The sequence below is a fragment of the Phocoena phocoena genome, chromosome 6, assembly GCF_963924675.1.
Source record: "Phocoena phocoena chromosome 6, mPhoPho1.1, whole genome shotgun sequence".
In the NCBI taxonomy this organism is placed as follows: Eukaryota; Metazoa; Chordata; class Mammalia; order Artiodactyla; family Phocoenidae; genus Phocoena; species Phocoena phocoena.
Genome location: NC_089224.1, coordinates 77293225 through 77316502, shown reverse-complemented (window position 1 = coordinate 77316502; position 23278 = coordinate 77293225). Strand labels below are relative to the sequence as shown.

Below are 23278 nucleotides of genomic sequence, written 5' to 3'. Positions count from 1 at the left end.
AAAGAGCTTACCATGTACTAAGAGAGATGACACCACATAAAAAACAGCAATGTACAGTAGAAAATACATGCCCTAAAATAAAAAGGACCATAGACAGTGAAGAGAGAGTGAGATTCCATCTGAAAAGGTTGATCAAGGAAGGCTAAAATCACTTTTATTTTCTTGTCACTTTTATGACAACGTAAAATTGATTCTTTCTCTTTAAAATCTCCTTGAATATCTCTCAGTGGAATAAATAAACCTTAGGTTCATTCTTAAGAGACTTGTTTTTGCCTCTAGTTTCAACAGGAGCCCAAGATCTAAAGATCTAGAGGCGAAAGATCTAGAATGGTGTCCAACCTCTGAGAGCAGTTCCAGGTCATTTCTGACCTTGTTCATACTTAACTAGGGATTTATTACCAAGGGTCCACACAAGGGCTACCCACTTTAATGGGTACCTTGACATGATATGCAAAAATGCTGTGTGTAGATGCCTTTGTGTTTTTTCATAGCTTTCATCAAACTGTTTCAAGCCAGGAGCTACTTTGAGGCATTCCTCAGACCTGGCGTGCAGAATCAGATCAGCCCCAGGAAGAATGCGAGCCAAGTGAGCTCTGCAAGACCTAGATCAAAATGGGACCAGGTCCTGGGGAGACATGGTTTCTCTCAACAAAGATAAAATACTTTTTTCTTGGCTTAGTATTGAGAAGATGTCCTTGGTCAGGCTTGTGCTTTCCCGTTTTCTCTGAAAGAACGTATGTTTTGAAACAGTAATACTGTTTTCAGGTCATATAATATGTATGTGCTGAAATCATAATATTGTCTTCAGATGACATGACATTCAGATATACTACTGGTTCTAAATCAAAATGCTGAAAGCCATTGAATTTGAGAACATAATCTTAGTTTTTATCTAACAATGTTGGCAACCATTTACCACTGGATTTTTTTAGAGTTCTATAAAGTGGGTGTTGATGGTACCCAAAGCAAACATTAATAATCTTCACTGGAACAGAACGAATGGGAAGGAAGGAAGCTAAACTCTTTCTTTTTGATATAATTGCAGTTTAACGTGCTTTATTACATCCCCAGATTGACGTGCATAAGGCAAAAGAAACCAGTCAATTTCAGTGAACAAACAACCAAATACCTAAAACCAGCTATTTACATTGTGTGTAGTTAATCACTGCTTGCCTGAATTTTTCAAGTTCTAACCAGCTGTTTTGGCATTTTATAGACACAGTCTGAATAATTCCATCTATATTCCATCAGTCCTAAATTAACGTGACAAGTGTTTGTGTTTAGTAACATTTTCTAAAGTTGATAACTGTGTAAACAATTAGATGGTTCGCCCTCGCTTCCTAAAATACAGACATTTCCCAAGTAGACTGTCCTGAGAACAGCAGTTTCTTCATTTCCAAAGGGCATTACAGAGATCATAGAACTAAACTGGCCACCTCTTTTTTTATTTCCAGGACCCACTTTTCAATATATCACTTAAGTGATACATAAATTTATTTTAAATGGTTTACCTCCATTTAGGTGCCTATCAAAAGAAATGGAAATGTCTGTTCTACCGTTATCAAAAACTTCCTGATAGCAATATTTTTATTTAATTGAAAAGAGAGAGAAAAAAATCGAATCATGTCACAGACAGGTGGAAGGACACCGCAGGCAGGACTGTGTTTTCCAATGGCATCCAGGAAGATAATGAGTCCATGTCTATGGAAATTGATTCATTAATATTTCATTGAGGCAGCTTCAGAGCAATTCAAGAACCAGCTACCAGGAATTCAATCAGTAAATTCAATGAATTGTTGAGCTTAAAATAGCTGGGGTGGGGGGCAAAGATATACATATATTTGGCATGCGTGCATATTTATACATACTGATGTGACACGTATATGCACATGAATACAGGAATACATATTAAAACACAGCACATGTAAGAGACTGTCATTTCTAGGCTTAAACTCTGTCTCACCTGCTTATATTCTTTACTTAAGAATTTCCAAATAAAACAAAAATCACTAGATTTAATATCATTCTCCTGCTCAGTACTTGATTGGAAAGCAAGTTAACAAAAATGTTAGCTGCAACTTGTTCACTGGTAATCACGTATTTATCAATAGAGCCCCTTCAATCAATTGACAACACATCAAGATGGCTCCCGAGAGCCCATGCTGAGGCTGGAAAAAAAAGGGGATCAACTGTTTCGTGGAGGAAGGGCTAATGGTTTGGGGCAGAGCAGCCAATTTACCACGTGATACACACATTGAGAAGGGCCAGTTAGGGAAATACATTCAAATTATCACGTCGGCTAAGTAATTGGTCTTTGGGTGTCCCTAAACACCAACCTACGAATAATTTTATTTTCATTTTGGATCAATGTCTTCTAGCCCTTGTCTAACTAACCTGTATTGATGTCTTTTTAATTAAACCATGCGTGATATGCTCTCTCGGCAGTGGGGCATACTGAGTGTACATGCTAGGAATTCCAGATAAGGTAATTATGCTATTTGTCACTGTCATGATTAATGTGTGACAGCTGTTATGACAGCTGTGCCACTGTTTTGTCACAATACTCTGTTCATCCATAACAAAATTAGCTGTCGCACTCAAAGGTACACACTTGCTGCTATTTCTTTCTGAAGTCAACAATGAGAAAATCGAGAGGGAATATTACATGAACTCTGTGACAAACAAGAAAAACGATATCTTTATTTTTTTTCTTTAAATGATGATATAACCTGCCTGCATTGAAAATGCAGATAGCTCACCTCTAGCAAACAAGCTGTCACAAGGAGCCAATCCGCCACTAATCTAGCTAACAAGGTCTCAGTATGTGAGGGGTTTGCTTCATAATTTGAATCTGCCTTGTCAGGCAAGCCTTTTAGATGTTACCCAAATTAGCATTGGCTGGAACTGTTACTGCCTGTCAAGGTGAGAAACTGCAAATGCAGAGTGATAATAGGAAGTGGGAGACTGACTCACCCTTTCCTTTGGGCGTCAGTCAAGTGGAGCAAAATAGGCGGCTCTGCCTCCATCTCCCTCAAGACAGTCGTCCCTCCCTCCCTCCCTCCAAAGCCCTGCACCCTTAACTGGGAAAGATGCTTTCAGGAGCTGTCTCCAAACAGAGATGTAAATTGTCAGATGAAGGCAGTTATTAATGTTAACCAATATTGTTTCTTACAGAGCCCTAAGACTGGACTATGAAACCACAGAAGATACTGATGTGAAGAGACAGATGGCTACAATAATAGCGTTGTTATTCTATAGCTTTGGGTGAAGTGGATACTGCATATGTTCCATAAATTTAAAAGAAAAAAAGCTCACGGAGATGTCTATTCATAATGTAAAAGAAACACTGTGACATCAGACATGCTGAGCGCAAAAGAAAGAAAATATGTTGGATATGCATAACTAAGTGAACATGATATTTTCTCTCTTAAAAATTAAAGGGAGAGCAGCTGTGGCTATTATTATTTTTCAATAAATGATTAGTTTGATATACTGATAATATATTTAAATTTGCCAATAACTTAACCAGCAAATATAATATACACTTTTAAAAAGGAGACCGTTTAAATCAGGCCCATCTGCACTGTCTCTCTTAGGCCTCTTCAAAAACAGCCCTGGAACAGTGAATTATTTCAAACAATTACAATGATTACAAAGGAACTGTTACCACCTGCTGCTGACTCTTGGCAGTCATCAGTCAATGAAGGATTAAATTAGAATATTTATCAACGATGACCAAAACTCCTTTTGATTTGTCCCTGATTTCTTCATGTGGGAAAAGTAAATTCTTTGAAATTCAAACAATGAAAAGATGCTAAGGATTTCGGGAGTGAAAGTCCCCATGGCATATCCATCCCAGGGAGACCTTGCTGTTCATGGATTTATAAAGAACGGACTTCTCTGCAAATAAACTGGAGCCCAGATTGCAGATTAGGAGGACCTGAGCTCATCTCCTCCTACAAGCACACCCAAATCACAACTAACTACTGAACAACCACGGGTAAAAAAGACGGGAATCTACTGAAAAACATATTCTACATCCAATGGCATAAAGAAGAAATCACGAGGTGGTAGGAGCTCATGATACAGTCAAATCCCATACCGCCCAGGTGGGCAACCCACAAACTGGAGAACAATTATATCGCAGAAGTTCTCCCACAGGAGTGAGAGAGACCTCCAAGCCCCACAGCAGGCTCCCCAGCCCAGGGCTTCAGCACTGGCAGGAGGAGCCCCCAGAGCATTTGGCTTTGAAGGCCAGCGGGGCTTGACTGCAGGAGCTGCACAGGAATGGGGGAAACAGAGAGGAGGGCACACAGAAGGTCCCTGTGCACCGGGTCCCAGGGCAAAAGCAGTGACTCCACAGGAGCCTGGGCCAGACCTACCTGCTGGTCATGGAGGGTCTCCTGGAGAGGCGAGGGGGCGGGGGCGACTGTGGCTCTCTCTGGGGTCATAAAAGCTGGTGGCGGAAGCAGAGACCTGCATCAATTCTGGCTGAAGGCAGAGACAGGTATTTTGGGTCTCTGGCACCGAGACCTGCCCCACTCAACAGCCTGTAACTGGGACGCCTCAGGCCAAACAGCCAACAGAACAGGAACACAGCCGCACCCCTCAGCAGACAGGCAGCCTAAAGACTTCCTGAGTCCACAGCCATCTTTAGATACGCCCCTTGACTTGGTCCTGCCCATCAGAGGGCCAAGACCCAGCTCCACCCACCAATGAGCAGGCACCAGCGCCTCCCACCAGGAAGCCTTCACAGACCTCCAGACCAGCCTCACCCACCAGGGGGCAAATACCAGAACGAATGAAACTATGATCCTGCAGCCTGCAGAACTGACACAGGTCAGAACCTACCCTGGGACCAGCTGGTCCCTGGGCCTTGGGTGGTGAGAGGGGTGTGTACTGCTGGGACACATAGGACATCCCCTACAGAGGGCCACTTCTCCAAGGTCGAAAACGTCTAAGCTATTACATACATAAAAATACAAATAGAAATTCAAACAAAATGAGACGGCAAAGGAATGTTACAAAGGAACAAGATAAAACCCCAGAAAAACAACTAAATGAAGTGGAGATAGCCAATCTACCTAAGAAAGAGTTCAGAGTAATGATCATAAAGATAATCCAAGAGCTCAGGAAAAGAATGGATGCACAGAGCGAGAAGTTACCAGAAGTTTTTAGCAAAGAATTAGAAAAAGATGCTAAAAAATCTGGGAGCATGCTTAAATAGATTTCAAATCAACAACCAGGCTTTAATTCAATTGCTCTGGTTGGTTTCCTGTGAGACAGGCATGTGAACCTTTGATGATTCCTTTCACTTTCACTTTCTACCTCAGAGGAAATAAAAACATTTGTTACCTTACATTATTACCAAGCATATAGCACTTAGCTACTAGATCACACAGGGGTTTTGGATGAAGGAAGTGATAGCCCCTTCCAGGTGATAAGTGTTCATGCATGAATGTTCATGTATTTATAGAGAGCACCTGTGTTAACTTCATTTCCATTCACCCTGAGAACCCCCTGTTGAAAACTACCCATCTTCAAGATCCACTTCCAATGCCATCTCTTTCACGAAGCCTTAGATGAAATTTTGTCCCCATGTGCTCTTGCCCCTCCTTTTCCTGGAACTTCCATAGCACTTTCTGCTTGTTTAAGTCACCAACTGTATTTGATTTGGGAAATGATTATTTGTGTGCTTTTCTTACCCATGGGCTCCAAAGAGAGCAGGAAACACTTTTGCTGAATCTTTTAATTTCTCACAGAATCTAGGATACTATCTCACACACGGTAGGCCCTTTTGCTCATATTTATGAAGTAAATCAATTATTGCATAACAGGGGACTTTCAAGATGGTGGAGGAGTAAGACGTGGAGATCACCTTCCTTCCCACAAATACATCAAAAATACATCTACATGTGGAACAACTCCTATAGAACACCTACTGAATGCTGGCAGAAGACCTCAGACTTCCCAAAAGGCAAGAAACTCCCCACGTACCTGGATAGAGCAAAAGAGAAAAGGAAAAACAGAGACCAAAGAATAGGGATGGGACCTGCACCTCTGGGAGGGAGCTGTGAAGGAGGAAAAGTTTCCATACACTAGAAGCCCCTTCACTGGCAGAGACGGTGGGTGGTGGTGGGGAAGCTTCGGAGCCACGGAGGAGAGCACAGCAACAGGGGTGCGGAGGGCAAAGCGGAGATTCCCACACAGAGGATGGGTGCCGACCGGCACTCACCAGCCCGAGAGGCTTGTCTGCTCACCGGGGCAGGTGGGCACTGGGAGCTGAGGCTTGGGCTATAGAGGTCAGATCCCAGGGAGAGGACTAGGGTTGGCTGCATGAACACAGCCTGAAGGGGGCTAGTGCGCCACAGCTAGCCGGGAGGGAGTCCGGGGAAAAGTCTGGACCTGCCTAAGAGGCAAGAGACCATTGTTTCTGGGTGCGTGAGGAGAAGGGATTCAGAGCACCACCTAAATGAGCCCCAGAGATAGGCACGAGCCACGGCTATCAGCGCAGACACCAGAGACAGGCATGAGACACTAAGGCTGCTGCTGCAGCCACCAAGAAGCCTGTGTGCAAGCACAGGTCACTATCCACACCTCCCTTCCGGGGAGCCTGTGCAGCCCGCCACTGCCAGGGTCCCGGGATCCAGGGACAACTACCCTGGATGAACGCACGGGGCGCCTCAGGCTGGTGCAACGTCACGCTGGCCTCTGCCGCTGCAGGCTCGCCCCGCACCCCATGCCCCTCCCTCCCCCCCGGCCTGAGTGAGCCACAGCCCCCAACACACCTGCTCCTTTAACCCCATCCTGTGAGTGAAGAACAGATGCCCTCAGGCGACCTACACACAGAGGCAGGGCCAAATCCAAAGCTGAACCCCAGGAGCTGTGAGAACAAAGAAGAGAAAGGGAAATCTCTCCCAGCAGCCTCAGGAGCAGCGGATTAAATCTCCACAATCAACTTGATGTACCCTCCATCACTGGAATACCTGAATAGACAACGAATCATCCCAAAATTGAGGAGGTGGACTTTGGGAGCAACTGTAGACTTGGGGTTTGCTTTCTGCATCTAATTTGTTTCTGGTTTTATGTTTATCTTAGTTTAGTATTTAGAGCTCATTGCCATTGGTAGACTTGTTTATTGATTTGGTTGCTCTCTTCCTTTTTTTTTTAATATATATATTTTTTCCTTTTTCTCTTTTTGTATGTATGTGTATGTTCTTTGTGTGAATTTTCTGTATAGATTTGCTTTTACCCTTTGTCCTAGGGTTCTGTCTGTTTGTGTGTGTGTGTGTGTGTGTGTGTGTGTGTAGTTTTTAGCACCTATTATCAATGGTGGATTTGTTTTTTGGTTTGGTTGTTCTTTCTTATTATTATTTATAATAATTTTTTTTTAATTTATACTTTAATAGCTTTATTTTATTTTATTTATTTATTCTTTCTCTCCTTTTTTTTCCTCCCTTTTCTTCTGCGCCGAGTGGCTGACAGGGTTTTGGTGCTTAGGCCGGGTGTCAGGCCTGAGCTTCTGAGGTGGGAGAGCCAAGTTCAGGGCATTGGTCCACCAGAGACCTTCCAGCCCCACGTAATATCAAACGGCAAAAGCTCTCACAGAGATCTCCATCTCAACGCTAAGACCCATCTCCACTCAACCACCAGCAAGCTACAGTGCTGGACATCCTATGCCAAACAACTAGCAAGACAGGAACAAAATCCCACCCATTAGCAGAGAAGCTGCCTAAAATCATAATAAGTTCACAGACACCCCAAAAAACACCACCAGACATGGTCCTGCCCACTAGAAAGACAAGATCCAGCCTCATCCACCAGAACACAGGCACCAGTCCCCTCCACCAGGAAGCCTACACAACCCACTGAACCAACCTTAGTCACTGGGGGCAGACAACAAAAACAACGGGAAATACAAACCTGCAGCCTGCGAAAAGGAGACCCCAAACACAGTAAGTTAAGCAAAATGAGAAGACAGAGAAACACACAGCAGATGAAGGAGCAAGGTAAAACCCCACCACACCGAACAAATGAAGAGGAAATAAGCAGTCTACTTGAAAAAGAATTCAGAGTAATGATAGTAAAGATGATCCAAAATCATCAGTGGAACAGTATAAAAAGCCCAGAGATAAACCCACACACATATGGTCACCTTATCTTTGATAAAGGGGGCAAGAATATACAATGGAGAAAAGACAGCCTCTTCAATAAGTGGTGCTGGGAAAACTGGACAGCTACATGTAAAAGAATGACATTAGAACACTCCCTAACACCGAACACAAAAATAAACTCAAAATGGATTAAAGACCTAAATGTAAGGCCAGACACTATCAAACTCTTAGAGGAAAACATAGGCAGAACACTCTATGACATAAATCACAGCAAGATCCTTCTTGACCCACCTCCTAGAAAAATGGAAATAGAAACAAAAATAAACAAATGGGACCTAGTGAAACTTAAAAGCTTTTGCACAGCAAAGGAAACCATAAACAAGACGAAAATACAACCCTCAGAATGGGAGAAAGTATTTGCAAATGAAGCAACTGACAAAGGATTAATCTCCAAAATATACAAGCAGCTCATGCAGCTCAATATCAAAAAAACAACCCAATCCAAAAACGGGCAGAAGACCTAAACAAACATTTCTCCAAAGAAGATATACATATTGCCAACAAACACATGAAAGGATGCTCAACATCACTAATCATTAGAGAAATGCAAATCAAAACTACAATGAGGTATCACCTGGCACCAGTCAGAATGGCCATCATCAGAAAATCTAGAAACAATAAATGCTGGAGAGGGTGTGGAGAAAAGGGAACACTCTTTCACTGTTGGTGGGTATATAAATTGATACAGCCACTATGGAGAACAGTATGGAGGTTCCTTAAAAAACTAAAAATAGAACTACCATACGACCCAGCAATCCTACTACTGGGCATATACCCTGAGAAAACCATAATTCAAAAAGAGTCATGTACCACAATGTTCATTGCAGCTCTATTTACAATAGCCAGGACATGGAAGCAACCTAAGTGTCCACTGACAGATGAATGGATCAAGAAGATGTAGCACATATATACAATGGAATATTACTCAGCCATAAAAGGCAACGAAATTCAGTTATTTGCAGCGAGGTGGATGGACCTAGACACTGTCATTCAGAGTGAGGTCAGAAAGAGAAAACAAACACCGTATGCTAACACATATATATGCAATCTAAAAAAAAATAATGGTTCTGAAGAACCTAGGGGCAGAACAGGAATAAAGAGGCAGACATAGAGAATGGACTTGAGGACACAGGGAGGGGGAAGGGTAAGCTGGGATGAAGTGAGGGAGTAGCATTGACATATATACACTACCAAATATAAAATAGATAGCTAGTGGGAAGCAGCTGCATAGCACAGGGAGATTAGCTCAGTGCTTTGTGTCCCCCTAGAGGGGTGGGATAGGGAGGGTGGGAGGGAGACGCAAGAGGGAGGGGATATGGAGATATATGTATACATATAGCTGAATCACTTTGTTATACAGCAGAAACTAACACCATTGTAAAGCAATTATACTCCAATAAAGATGTTTAAAAAAATAAAGTCATTCACATATCATTCATAATTATGACTTTATAGTTGGGATAAATCAATAGCACCTTAAAAATAAATATTAAAATAAACTGTTAAGTCAGTTAAGAAATTATTGCATAACTGAATGCTGAAGAGGGTGTTTGTGTATTGTAGTATCTGTATTCAAGTGATAGGAGCTATTTAATGTGTGTAATTTTTTTGTGTGTGTGTGTGGTACATGGGCCTCTCACTGTTGTGGCCTCTCCCGTTGTGGAGCACAGGCTCCGACGCGCAGGCTCAGCGGCCATGGCTCAGGGGCCCAGCGCTCCGCGGCATGTGGGATCTTCCCGGACCAGGGCATGAACCCGTGTCCCTTGCATCGGCAGGCGGGCTCTCAACCACTGCGCCACCAGGGAAGCCCATAATGTGTGTAACTTTTTATAAGTGAACATGAAATATTTAAACAGACAAAACTCCCAGGTGATACCAAACAGACCAATTTTAACATCAACTGCTATACCCAGGAGTGATGTCAGATTAATGGGACACCTGAAATAACCATCATAAAAAGCTCTTAATTAAAAGGGGTGTTCCAGCTGCAGAGATAACCTGCTCTTTTCTAATGCCAGGGAGGTCTAGAAAACAGCTCTCTATGTAGCTGAAAAGGCATCCATACATTCATAGGTAGTAACAAACAGGACACAGTTTTTGCAGGAGTTTTGTGGGAGGCAGTTTTTACAGAAGGCAATTACGCTGGAGGATAATTGCACTTCCAGTGTTCCACAGGTCTGTGAAATTAGCAATCAAGCATAGAAATAGCTAGAACAATAGAAATAGAGTAGATGGGTTGTGTGGAGCAATGGCAAGCTAAAACTTAGAACTCTTCAATTAGGAGATAAACTCTAGCACCAGGAACCTAAAACACCAGGCTGAGATGGGGGATGGGGTGGGGCGAGATGTAGGAAGGCCCAAAGATGATGCATAATTAGCAACAGGTAGGAAGAAGAGGACCCAACTCAAAATCGGTCTGATTCTAGACAGAATTCTCCCGAGTTAGGGAGAATTAATAAGTGCCAGCACCCAACAGAGTTTTACTTGAACTTAATCTTTAATTTTGTTCGTTTTAGTTAACTGTTTAGTAATCTGAACATTTTATCTCATTGTGAGGGCTCCATTTCTTTAGAGGCATAACTGAACAATTATTATTTAAAGGCATAATGACTGATATTAGTAATGGAGAGGAGGCACCAAATCAGTAAACTGAACTGATGGCTTCTGGGACCTTGACACAGTGTGGTATCACATTAGCTACTATATAATGCCTTTTCCTCTTACATATAGTAGCCCTTACACTTGTGTCCAGAGAATTAATCTGATGGGTTCCTCACTGATCCAAGGACAGAAGAGGATTTTTGACTGGCACCCTTTTCTTCAGGTTCCAGTTCTAAGTTACAGATAGGACACCTCCATGATCAGTTAATCTAATGAAACAGTGGAAAACTTTGCTAACTCTACCAAAACTCACATACCACTAATTTACCCTCATCCTCAACAAGAAAAGATGATTCACAAACCATTATCCTATGAAAGCCTTTCTATAAAGCTTTGTTAAGATCAGATGGTGTCTTGGTAACAGTACAGAATCAGTTAAAATTGTGGGGCAAAGACCAAAAATAAGACTAAAAGGCTAAACTGAATAGGCGACTCTGTTGCCTGTCTTGGGGTATGCTGCCATTTCATCCCTCGAATAATGAAATTGTTCTTGAAAGCCACTCTTTTAATACATAACATGCTGACCTTTTTAACACTTCTAATAAAGCCTCCAGTTCTGGGGACCTTGTCTCTACTTGATAATAAGAGTGTTCTCTTCTTACCCTCAGAGCACACGTTCGGTCCACCACCTAGCCCAGTAGTTCTCAGACTTCCCTGCACTTTGGAATAATCTAGGGAGCTTTAAAAAATACTGATGTGTAGATCCCACCTCCAGATTTTTTTTTTGAATAAGTCATGCTTTTTATTTTTCAGAAGTGAAAAAGACAAGTGGCAACTTGCCTTTGGAAAAGACATTAATATCAGAGTAATAAGCTACCTATCTCATAGAGACAGTAGCTGAACAAAGACTCTATTATCATATAAATCTCAAAGAAAGTTCTATTAAATACATCTCATATGTTTTTAACTAAAACAACAAAACAAAAACATCAGCAACAACAAAAAATTAAATAGAATCCATAAAGTGGTATGTGAAGAAGGAAAAAGGAAAGTCTGGAAATCTACATACTGAGAGCTCTCTATTAAAATCAAGGAGGCTCAAATCTGTTTCTTTTAAACAATATTCATGGATATAACTGCGTTTTTCTAAATTTCTCATTGATAATACTCATAAGTCTGGTTCCATAATAATCTATAATGTAACTACTTCTATCTGAAGGTCCAAAAATCTGAATTGAAATAAGAATGAAATCAGTTAGGCTCCCAATTCCACAAAATCCTACAGTGCAAAACTTTAACAAACCCAAGGCAGGGTATCCAAGGTAAAATCTATCTGCTCCCAACCATCCAACAAAAAAGAGACAGTGCAACCGCCACCTTGTATGAATAGCCATTTACGTTTTGGCAAGATATGGGCTTGAGAAAACCAATTTTGTTTCCAGTAAAATGTGTTTCATTGCCACCCAAATCCTTACAAGTCATATTAGGTGCTGGAAAACATGGAACATGAGCTGTGTAGTTTGTACAGTTCACTGGTTCTTGTGTAGCATCATTTATTTTTGGATCCTTACAAATATATTGTCCCACTTTGAGGTTCTCGCACGTAAGTGTCTCCTCGCCGCTGCTGCGGCAGCTCCCCAAGGTCCCATGGTTACTGATGCAAATCACAGAACACCCAGGAGCCCAGCGGCAGCAGTCTCAGAAGCAACCGGCCCAGAGGGCCAAGCAGCCGCCATGCCGGGCACCGGCGTGTCCCCTATAACTCACCTCCAGATATTCTGATTTGATTGGTCTGCTATGGAGACTGGGCACTGGGATTCCTAGAAGTTCCATAGGGAATTCTAACTTACAGCCAAGGTCGAAAACCATTCCTAAAGCTGAATGCCTCTTTACCATTCGTGTTCATACAAACCATTTGAAGATTTTGTTAAAATACAGATTTTGATTCAGTGAGGTTGGGGTAGAGCCTGATACTCTGCATTTCCAACAAGCTTCTAGGGCTGATACTCCTGATCTACAGACGACACTTGAATAGCAGGGATCTGGATTATTCTCACTCCCACAAAAAAATGTCTATGTTGTTGCCAGCATCTGGGATTCATGGTGATGACTAAATGGAATGTTTATGGTCATAGTCAAACATTCTTTTCAAATTATACCCCAACTGAATCTGAGCACCCATAGTTATGGGCATGATTAAAGGACAGGAAGTGGGGGGGAGAGTACCTTAACAACAAAGATTTGTAGATTTGCACTTATATTCATGTTCCCCTCATCAGAAATGGTTTGCTTTCATAATGAGTTATTTCTTTTTTTTAATTCAGTTAGAAACACAGATTCTTTCCCCACACGTATGCAGGACACTATGACACATTTATCATGATTTTATTTGACTCGCAAGTCAAATAAAATTTTAACAATACTGTTAAAATTTTCAGTATTGTTCAAAATTTAACAATACTGTTAATGTTTTCAGTATTATGTGACTGTTTTATTGTATTACAAAGCAGAAAATTAACCTGATAGTGTATCGGTATGGATTTTTGGGATAATCCCATCTGAGAGGCAGGTTCTTTCAAATAAGTACTATCTGGAAATAAGATATTCTTCCTTTGATCACCATATTTCTCTAAAATATTTGAAGTCTATGTGCCTTAAATATAAAGCTGGCAATGCAACTAAACTTTCAAAAAATGCCCATTGATAAATTTCGGCATGGCCATGGCCCTGTTGAAATTTCAGAATTAAGTGAATTTCAAAGAATGAAATAATAGATATGTTTTGTAAATTTTTTTTTTTTTTTGCATAAGGAGGATGAGGAAATGTGCTCATCTGGTCACCACTTCACAGAAGAATAAAAAGAAATGTCTTCCACCTTTTCATACAACCCCTATATTAGCATTACCCTTCCTCTAGAGCCCCATGGGCCAAATCGGGTTCACTGCCTGCTTTTGTACCACCCACAAGCTAAAAACGGCCTTTGCATTTTTAAATGGTGGGAAAAAAATCAAAAGAAAAATAATATTTCATGATGTGAAAGTTATATAAAATTTAAATTTCAGTGTCCATAAATGAAGTTTTATTGGGACATAGCCATGCTTATTTGTTTATGTGTTGTCCAAGGCTGTTTTGTACTACAATAGCAGAGTTGAATATTTGGGACAGAGACCATGTGACCCACTAAGTCTAAAGTATTTTTTTATCTGGCTCTTTATAGAAAAAGTTTGTTGATTCCTGCTCCAGAGATATACCCACTTTTCTTCATTCTTACTTGAAATTGAAGACGTGCTTTGTTTTGCAGATTATATCCGGTTTGCAAATGTTGATGCTTTATAGCTGTGTGCCCATGCACGTGTGCGTGTACATGTAAACACACACACACACTCTAATTTTGTCTCCTTTAATTCTGCCTTCTCACTTCTGCTCTGATAACCAGGAAGTCTGAGATCTGCTTCAGAACCAACTCTATTTGCTTTTCCTGGCCACAAGAATGGAGTTCTTTAAGAAGGGAACCAAAGCTTGAAAGCAAAGAGAATCACCTTATCCTATTTCATGCTGCCTATTCTGGCCCAGCTCCTAGAAGCTGGGGTCTCTAACATATGCTACAACTTTTCTCCCAGGCTTCTGTGTGGAGAGCATTCCAAAAGGGAACAGACCTTTCTCTTGTTGCAATTTTCTATCAAGAAGCCTTGTGGCCAGAAAACAGAAGAGAAAACGTTAAAATCTCTGAGCACAAATGAGAGAGTTGGGGTAATCTGTCAAGTCTACAGAAAGGATTTTCGTGTTTGTTTTTTTTTAAGTTAAATAAAAAGCAGCCAGATTATTAGCCTTGATAAAGAACAAGAATTTCTATCTTCCTTTCCTCTAGGAAATGGCAGTATAAAAATAACCTCTGGACATGCATAAAGGAAAAGGGGAGAGAAAAAAGAAAGGGAAGAGATGCCTCAAGCTTTCATGTTATTTGTAAGAGTTTGTAGGTAGAGATATACTGATGATAACATATATGTTAAAGGTGCTGAGTTTCAAAAGGGACATTCACTTCTTTTGCAGAGATACTCTGGAACTATGATTGAATGACTCGAGAGAAAGACATAAAGGTGCCAAGACTCTGGCACCTTCAACAGCAGCCTGGAGAGGTGGTAGAAGGAGAGTGAAAACCCAAACTTTAATCTTCAGTTACAAGTTCTATTGCTGTGGACGTGGCCCCTAAACTTTTTGAGTCTCAGTTCCTGAAATTTTTAAAGAAGGATAATAGTGCTTCTCCAACTTCCCTCCAGGGGCTGTACTGAGATTTGAATGTGATAATATACGTTAATTTCATTTTGTTGATTGTAGAGATCTAATCCCTTGTAAGATACTGATTTTATCCACTTATCCTGTGTCCTGAATTTTATCTCATTGCTCAATCAGTTTCCTTTTAATGCCCACAAAAACAGAACTTTGAAATTCACTCTCTATGTTGTAGTAGCAATTTTATTTCCTAGTGTCTACAAAAAATATAAAAAATAAAAAAGACAGACTCAGACTCAAGATTCTCAGGGCAGCTGCTCCTACTGGGCCCCTCTTTCAAGACAAGGTAGCTTGGGCCTGACTCGACGAATTACTCCACAGGCCACCATGTTCCCAGAGCATAATAGAAATTGTCTTCTGGAAACAAAACAAAACCCATTCTATAGTTTCTGAAACTCTCCAATTTAAACGTGGCACCTATAGTCTCATTTTCCCACAGTTCTGAAATGAATGGAAATTGGAGTGCAATCAAGTAAAAGGAATAATGTACACTCAGAAATACAGGCCTAAAGTAGTCTCATATGTACCACAGGTATCATTTATGGCCATGAACTATAATTATTATTTCCTCTGGAATCAGTGGTGCTTTATTTCATTTTGTTGTTGTCGTTGTCGCTATTATTCACATCCAGGTGTAGAAGATCACATAACCACTATCAGGAAAACTAATGTCTTGAAATAACATAACAGCATATGAAAAGAAACCACACAGATCTAGTTGTATTATAATATTATGCATTTTATATAGGTAAATACAGATATCATTACCAATTTGTCATACAAGAAGATGGACTTCTAGAGGTTAAACAGCACTTTCAAAATTATATGGCAAGTTTGTACAAATTTGATCCTTTAATTCTGGATGCTTACACAGTCTTGTTCCCTGAGTGCTTAGTGGAAATATTCATTCATTCAAATACTCACAAAATACATACCAAGCACTTACTATGTATTGGGCCCTGCTTGTTTCTGGGGACTCACTGGGGAGAGTCATGGCCTCTTATATCTAATGGATGTGGACCTTCCACCCTGCATACAATACTACCTCTGACCCTCCTTTGGATCAAAGGTATCCTGGAAAAGATGGAACTCAAGCATGGACTGCACTCTTGGTTCTCTGAGCCCCCTCTCCCTATCATACCCCACTCTTGGCAAAGATTCCTAGTGCCCCTTGAATACAAGAAGACAAGGAGGCTAAATTCATCATGTTCCAAAGAATAATGTTTGTGTTCTAAATGACTTATTTTACATTATAACTGCATATTTTTAACACCCAGAAAATATATTCCTACTACTGTTACACTTTTAGTGCTACAACAATACTAGATTCTGTCAGAAATGCCTCATGCAAAAGACCTTTATGTTCAATAACAGAGAAATGAGAAAATAAGATATGTTCTCTCAGTACACCACTAGGCAGGCATTAAAGTTTGTAATAACATGAAAAATGCTTGAGGTAATAGTAACTTGCTTCACCAGCCTGGATAAATACAGCCACATCCTTTTTATTATTCTAAATTAATCACTTACAAACCCACATGCCTATATTGGCAAGCAGCTTTTTATCCCATGTCACCCACAATCAAAATTATTAGGCCAGAGGATTCCCACCATTCTTCTCATGAGGGGGAATACCACTAGTAGAGCAGCACTGTTGGCACCGTCATAACAGGGACAACTGAAACTGGATGAGGGTCCCACTGCAACAGCAAAGCCTGTGTACATTTAGATCACTAGGGTCACTCCACTGTTGCCTAGTCATGACTCCCGTACCAGGCTGGCCAGGCCTGGGGACGTATGAAGGCTCAGTACAAGATCTGCCAAGGCCAGACATGTCTTAGAACCTTGTTTGACACTTGAGAACCTTGTTTGAAACTTGTTGAAGCCCAAACTTTCTTTCTCTCTTCATGATTGCTCATCTGTCACTATTGTGGTTCTTTCCTGTCAGGGAGCCTCATCCAAGGACACTGTGGTTTCCTCCAAATTTGTCTAATGTTGAATCTTATGGAGAAGGGGCTGGAATCTTAGTCCCTTAACACTCACAAGTCCCTTCACACCGCCACACCTCTGATGAAAAACTGATTCACAACCTTCACAAAAGGTTGAGGGCAAGGAGGGGAAACTTTGCTAAAACCAGAATGTTCTGGTCTGCATTTTAAGGAGAGACACAAAAACACCAGAAAAGGCTGCACAAGCTTTTACGTAACTAAGGTAAGCCAGTCAACTTTTTTTTTTTCCTCATAATAAGAAAAATTTCTCTTAAGGAGACTTGCTGGCGCAGCTTCTAAAAAAGGAGGTTGCATGCTATTTTAAAATTCCACCCTACCAGTCACTTTGTTATACTGATGACATTAAATAAATAAATAAATAAATAAATAAATATATATATATATATATATATATAATATTGTAAATGGGTTAATAAAAATCCTGGATATCCAATTAAAAGAGGAAAGTGGAACCTAGCAGGAGCCTACAGGGAACTTTCCCTTTCCTCATAACCCTACTTCACAGAAAGCTGTCCAGGGGAAAGGAAAGGAAAGAAGAGAGAAATACATCCTGCTCACCTCAAGCAATGGTGTGGCACAGGTGTGATCACAGTTACAAGGAATACGAGGAAATCAGTATGCCTGAAGAAGCTGAGTTCCCAGCCTGTGGCTTTGGTACCAAAGTGACAAAACTCAGACACATGGTTGCTTGAGGGGTAGCATCTTGAGAGGTTTGGAGTTAGGAGTGGGGCTGGCAGCAAGAAACCAGAGTGGAAGAAGGGAGGCAGCCCAGCAGTGTCATGGCAGCCAAAAAGCAAGTAAGAAGCTGGGAGAAAGTGTTTGGCCATGAGACTTGCCCACTGAATATCCTTAGACACATGCCCACATAGATGTGTTATGGCGAAAGACATATTACATGATACAATAAACATTGTACGAAGAAACAATATACGTAAAATAGGAAGGCAATATATCAAAGTAGCAATTGTTGTTCTCTTTCAATGGTGGGAATACAGACCATTCCCCCGTTATTTACAATTTTATTGCTATTTTGCAAAATTTTTAAAATAATTATGATTTGCTTTTTAACTTTTTAATTAATTTTTAAATAAGTAGCTTAACTACTTAATGATCAATTCTTTCTGAACTAGCTAATATAATAAGTAATGTAATGTTCCTTATTTTTATGACTATGTGTTTCTTTTTCATAATTTTCAAGTCACAGAAAAAAAGCTATACAGTTTGAATTTGCCTGTGGCTTAGTAGTTTGGTAAAGTCATACTTGGCATAAGCATCAGTCAAACAGCAAATGAATTGTTTGCATAATGGAAAAATAAATATTCTTAACATTATTAATCAAAATGTCTCATGCAGTTTGCAACTTAAGCTAGAGGGCAGGATCTGGGACACACAGCTCAAAAATCCATTACCCTGCTAACTACAAGACACCCAAACTATGGCTAGATCATCAGGCAGCTGCCAAAATGGAAGGAAGATAAGGCTGTTGAAAAGTTGAAATTAAAATATTAATCAAAATTGAGTAACAGAAGGTAGGCCATAATAATACGGCCAAAATATTTCTTTTTAGTGTTAATGAATATATTTTTACCTTGCAGAATTTCACAGGAAGAATCTATGTCAAATGGTGAAAATCCTAATGAAACAAAACCCCATTGAGAAGACTGCTAATGATACAATAAATGTAGTCTCTGCAGAACCCTCTTATGTACATTATCTTATTTATTACAATGTGGGATATATATTAGTATCACATGATAAAACTGATAGTTTTTAAAAAGGCATTCACCTAGTTAGTCAAGGGAAACTTGGGTCCTCTGTCTCTAACTCCAGAACTTTTTCCTACTTAAAAAAGAAATCCATAAACACAAAATACAGAGCATGAAAACCTACATGCCTATTAGAGGTTCTAAATAAAGTATGTTATCTCAATGAAATTCTTAAAAGCAATGTCCTCAATCCAATAGCCATTTATAATACTCCTAAAAAGCCAAGAAACCTGTCTTGATTTAGGTTCCCCCAGAAGCAGACCCTGAGAAAAGGATTCAAATGCAAGTAGTTTATTTGGGAGGTGATCTCAGGAAACAACAGTAGGGAAGTAGAGTAGTGAGGCAAAAAAGGAAGGAAGGAAAGGAGGGAGGGAGGGAAGGAAGGAAAGGAGGGAGGGAGGGAGGGAAAGAGGTGGGGGGAGGGAGAGAGACAGACAGATAGAAGAGTCAGTAAAGGACGTGTTATCAAACCAGTTACCCCTGTGGGCAACTAGAGCTTAATCTCTCTGGGGATGTTTAGGAGACAGTGTAGAACACACTCCAGAATGATCTCAATTTAAGGACAAGGAAGCTGAGTATTTATCCACCAACATCCTTTCTGTCTCTGGCTTGGGGCTTGTTCCAGGAGCTTATAGAACTTCTGGCTTTGCCTTCATGCAAGCCAAACCTGTGACCAGAAGAAAGACCTCTGGCTGGTGCTTGCCATAACAGTCTTCAGCATGCACAGCGTTCTGGAAGATATGGGCAGAACGTCAAACTCTCGTGCTGCAGCGCCCAGTTTGGGCAGCTTTATCTGGGTGAACACGTATATAGCATTTACATCTAAGCATTTTGCATACACTTCTGTGACTTAGGTTTTATTACTATCCCCATTTTTCAGACGATAAAACTTAGGCACAAAGAGGTTAAATGACTTGTCCAAGCTGGAATTGAACTCAAGAACTATTGATTTTGAACTTAAGCACTCTGATTCCAGAGTCCATATTCTTACCCATCTTGATATATCACCTCGACTGTGGCTGAGGCTGGTCGGCTCACATGAAGAACAGTCAAGGAGTTTGGGGAGAGCTTCCTATTAAGGCTCTGAGAGAAGGTGTGGTGTCTCCTTCCTCATTAACCCTCACTGACTCCAAAGAAAGTAGCCTCTGTTGTCTGTTGCCCTTGTTACCAAAGGTCAGCCAGGACACACAGTCAGAATCAGGAAATGAAGACCTGCAGGAGAGTCATTTCCCTACCACCTGCCTCCCACACTCTGTCCACACATAAGCCTCTAGATTTCCTAGAATTTCTCTTCAGAATCCAGATAGTCCAGCAGTCATTTTGAGACACCATAATTTTCACTAACAGTTTCAGTTCTATGAGCCTTTAAGCCTGTCTCTCCACAATGCTGGAGTAGCCTAGGGATGGAATCAGTTTGACCAGGGACTGAGAGCAAAGACGCAATTTAGCTCTATTTCAACTGACTGTATAACTGCCGCAGACACAGCATTAGGCAGGTGGTAAATTAGCTACCTGGAGAGGTTCCTTCATTCCTTCAGGCCACTGAGGCATTAAAAACTCTATGAGTATCTACCAGGCAGTGTTGTAAATTCTTGTGAAACTCTACGTTAGCACAATTTTAGGAAAATCACTTATTCTAGGTAACCTAATTAGAAAAGTAGCAAGGCATAGCAGGCTTCTTTAAGACCATGAGCCTGAATACCCATCTGAGTTTGGTAAACAAAATTTGGAATTGATTCTAATAGTTTTAGACACTAAGCACTCCCTGCCAATTCTTTCCAATTAAACAGAGAATAGAAATGGATGAGAAATCAATCAAAATAAAATGAAACACCTTTGATGACCTTGGGTGGGATTTGAGAATGGGCCCACTACTTTGTTGTCTTATCTTATCCTGTGGCATTATCAAATTCTTCCTGAGACAAACTAGCAAAGCAGAATGGGCTCATATTTCTTTAGCAGAATAGCAGTGAAGGGGGGTCAAGATTACATTTAATTCTTCCCTGTTTCAAGAATGTTATGGACATGATTATGTTCCCAACTATTTTAAGCAGTAACATAAGTATATACATCCAAAAAATTAAATAAAAAAAAAACCCTGGAAGATACATCAGATGTTTTCTTTCTACCACACTGCACTTTCAAATTCAGTAAATCTCTTTCTATTATAAATTTCTTAGAAATACTGAAAACTTCTTTCATATTTCCCATGTGGGTGGGGAGAGAATCAACATAATGCCAAGTTTAGAGGCTTCTTGCATTTCTTCTTCATTATCTTTAGGTATTACCAGGGCAATGTGTCTTCCCATTCTTGGCACAGGGAAGGCTCTCAATATATACTTCTTTTTTAGGCACGGTAGAATACAGCAGAAAAAGTATAGAACTCCTGGTATTCCAACTTCAGTTCAACAGCTACAATTTCCCAGCCACTGTCACTTAATATCTCTGATAATAACACCTACCTCATAAAATTACTATGAGGATTCAATGGTATGCTATAGTCAGCTCTTACAACTGGTGAGAAACAAATGTGTGCATCTCTTAAATTCTGAATGCAGTAACATCATGCTGGTAGCATGAAATCAGCCATGGTGTGAAAATTTGCCATAGAAATCGACAAAAGCTACAAATTAGGGCTTCCCCCCACCTCGCCCCAGAGGCCTGGTTTATTAGCTCATTACTAAAAATTATATAATGTGCAAAATGTTTAACAGAGCATCCAGCTCTTCCCCTTTCCTTTCCTGTTTTGAAGAGTTTGCAAAGATAGTTTTACTTCTATATCTAGAATACTCTAGTAACGATTTCACTTTATAATCAGTCGTTTGTTAAGGATTTGCCCTTGCTGTAGCTTCTGACAATAATATGAAGCTATTTGTTAGGATGACCTTGATTAGAATTTAAATGCCAAGTGAAACTCTGCTCTAGTATTTTGATCTCTGATACTTTGCTTAAGCAGGGCTAATATATGCTGCATTTGAGTTTTTTACTTGCCTGGGTTCTACTGAGGAGCTGGTACTTTCTGTTCAGCCTCAAGTGGCATCCCTCAAAAAAGTTTTCTCTTTAATCTAGGGACTCACTCAAGAAATCACACCACCCTGCTGCAACAGTTGGGAAAACTGATGTATTCCCAGTAGACATATAAAATGCTACTAAAATTATCTGACAGTTCAATTCAACATGTCATACTAGACACAAAGTGAAATCTGTGACATAGAATTTACCATAGACTTGGTGAGGTGGAACCAAATGCTACACCAGAAGGTGTTGTAATTGGAAGCCTGTAGAAGGCAAACTTTCTAATAACGTGCAGGGTATGTGGTAGGAATAGTGGGTATAAAGGCATCAGAGGTTCTCTTTTTCCTGGTGACTAAGGGAGAGTTCTTCATGAAACCCTATAGGATATCAGTATCCCTCCTGACCCATAAGATCATGAATGGCAGCTGGAATTCTACTGTGTATAAAATGTTGGAAATATTTTTATGATTGATTCCTCTTACCATCTCCAGAAGGTAGTAATAATACCACACAGATGAAATTGCATCTCAGAGGTACTTTGGAGTCATTCTGGTAAGCAGTAATATAGCATCCTGTGTTAAGAAGAATGACACAGTTGTCAAAAGACTGTGCCCCATGTTTTAATTCTGCCATTCGCATGTGACCTTGGGAAAGTTCCATGATTTTTATAAAAATCAATCTTTTCATCTTTATAGGAAGCATCCATACAGGATCAATATGAGGGCCAAATACTGAAAATACGCCCTATATAGTAAAGCACGATACCAAGTGCAAAAGGTTGGACTTGGTACTTGGTACTACTTGGACATTTTTGGTCATATCCTACCAAAAAGAAAAGCCTTTTAATGCAAAACATCTAATTTGGCATTAATAGTAAGCCAAACCACACATCTCAGGAATCATTTTGGAATGTTAAACCATGGAGCAAAGAAGAAGGCGACATTCCTAGTAATTAAGATCTAGGCTTTGGAATCAGGCAGAACTGGATGTTATTATAAGTTTCAATATATACTAGTTATGTGGCCTTAAGCAATTTATTTACCTCTCTAAACCCTCGTTTCCTCTTCTTTCAAATGAGGATTATGATATGACCCAGCTTATTATGTTGTTGTGTCAAATGAGAGAATATATAGAAAAGTGATTAGGATGAGACCTAGTTTTCAATAAATCTTATAATGCTTTTACTGTTGTTGTTGCTATTATTATTTGTATTTTAAAATTACCTAGGCAGAAAAATATTCCTAATACTGAGGATAAGGATCCTTAAAATAAGTTAAAAGAATTTGACAAGGAGGCATAGATTGTTAAACTTCCAAATTTAAATTAATGGTGCATGGTGGCAGCTAGTTTTGGACCATCAAGTAAAGCAAACCAGTCTCATTTTCCTCTAGGCTCTTCCTTTTAAACTTTCTTCCATTTAAAC

The 23278-nt window shown here is 40.2% G+C and overlaps 1 pseudogene; it reads right to left on the bottom strand.

Annotated features, from left to right (window-relative positions):
• Window positions 1-11899: 11899 nt before the first annotated feature.
• Window positions 11900-12511, bottom strand: LOC136124954 (TM2 domain-containing protein 1 pseudogene; annotated as a pseudogene).
• Window positions 12512-23278: the final 10767 nt, after the last annotated feature.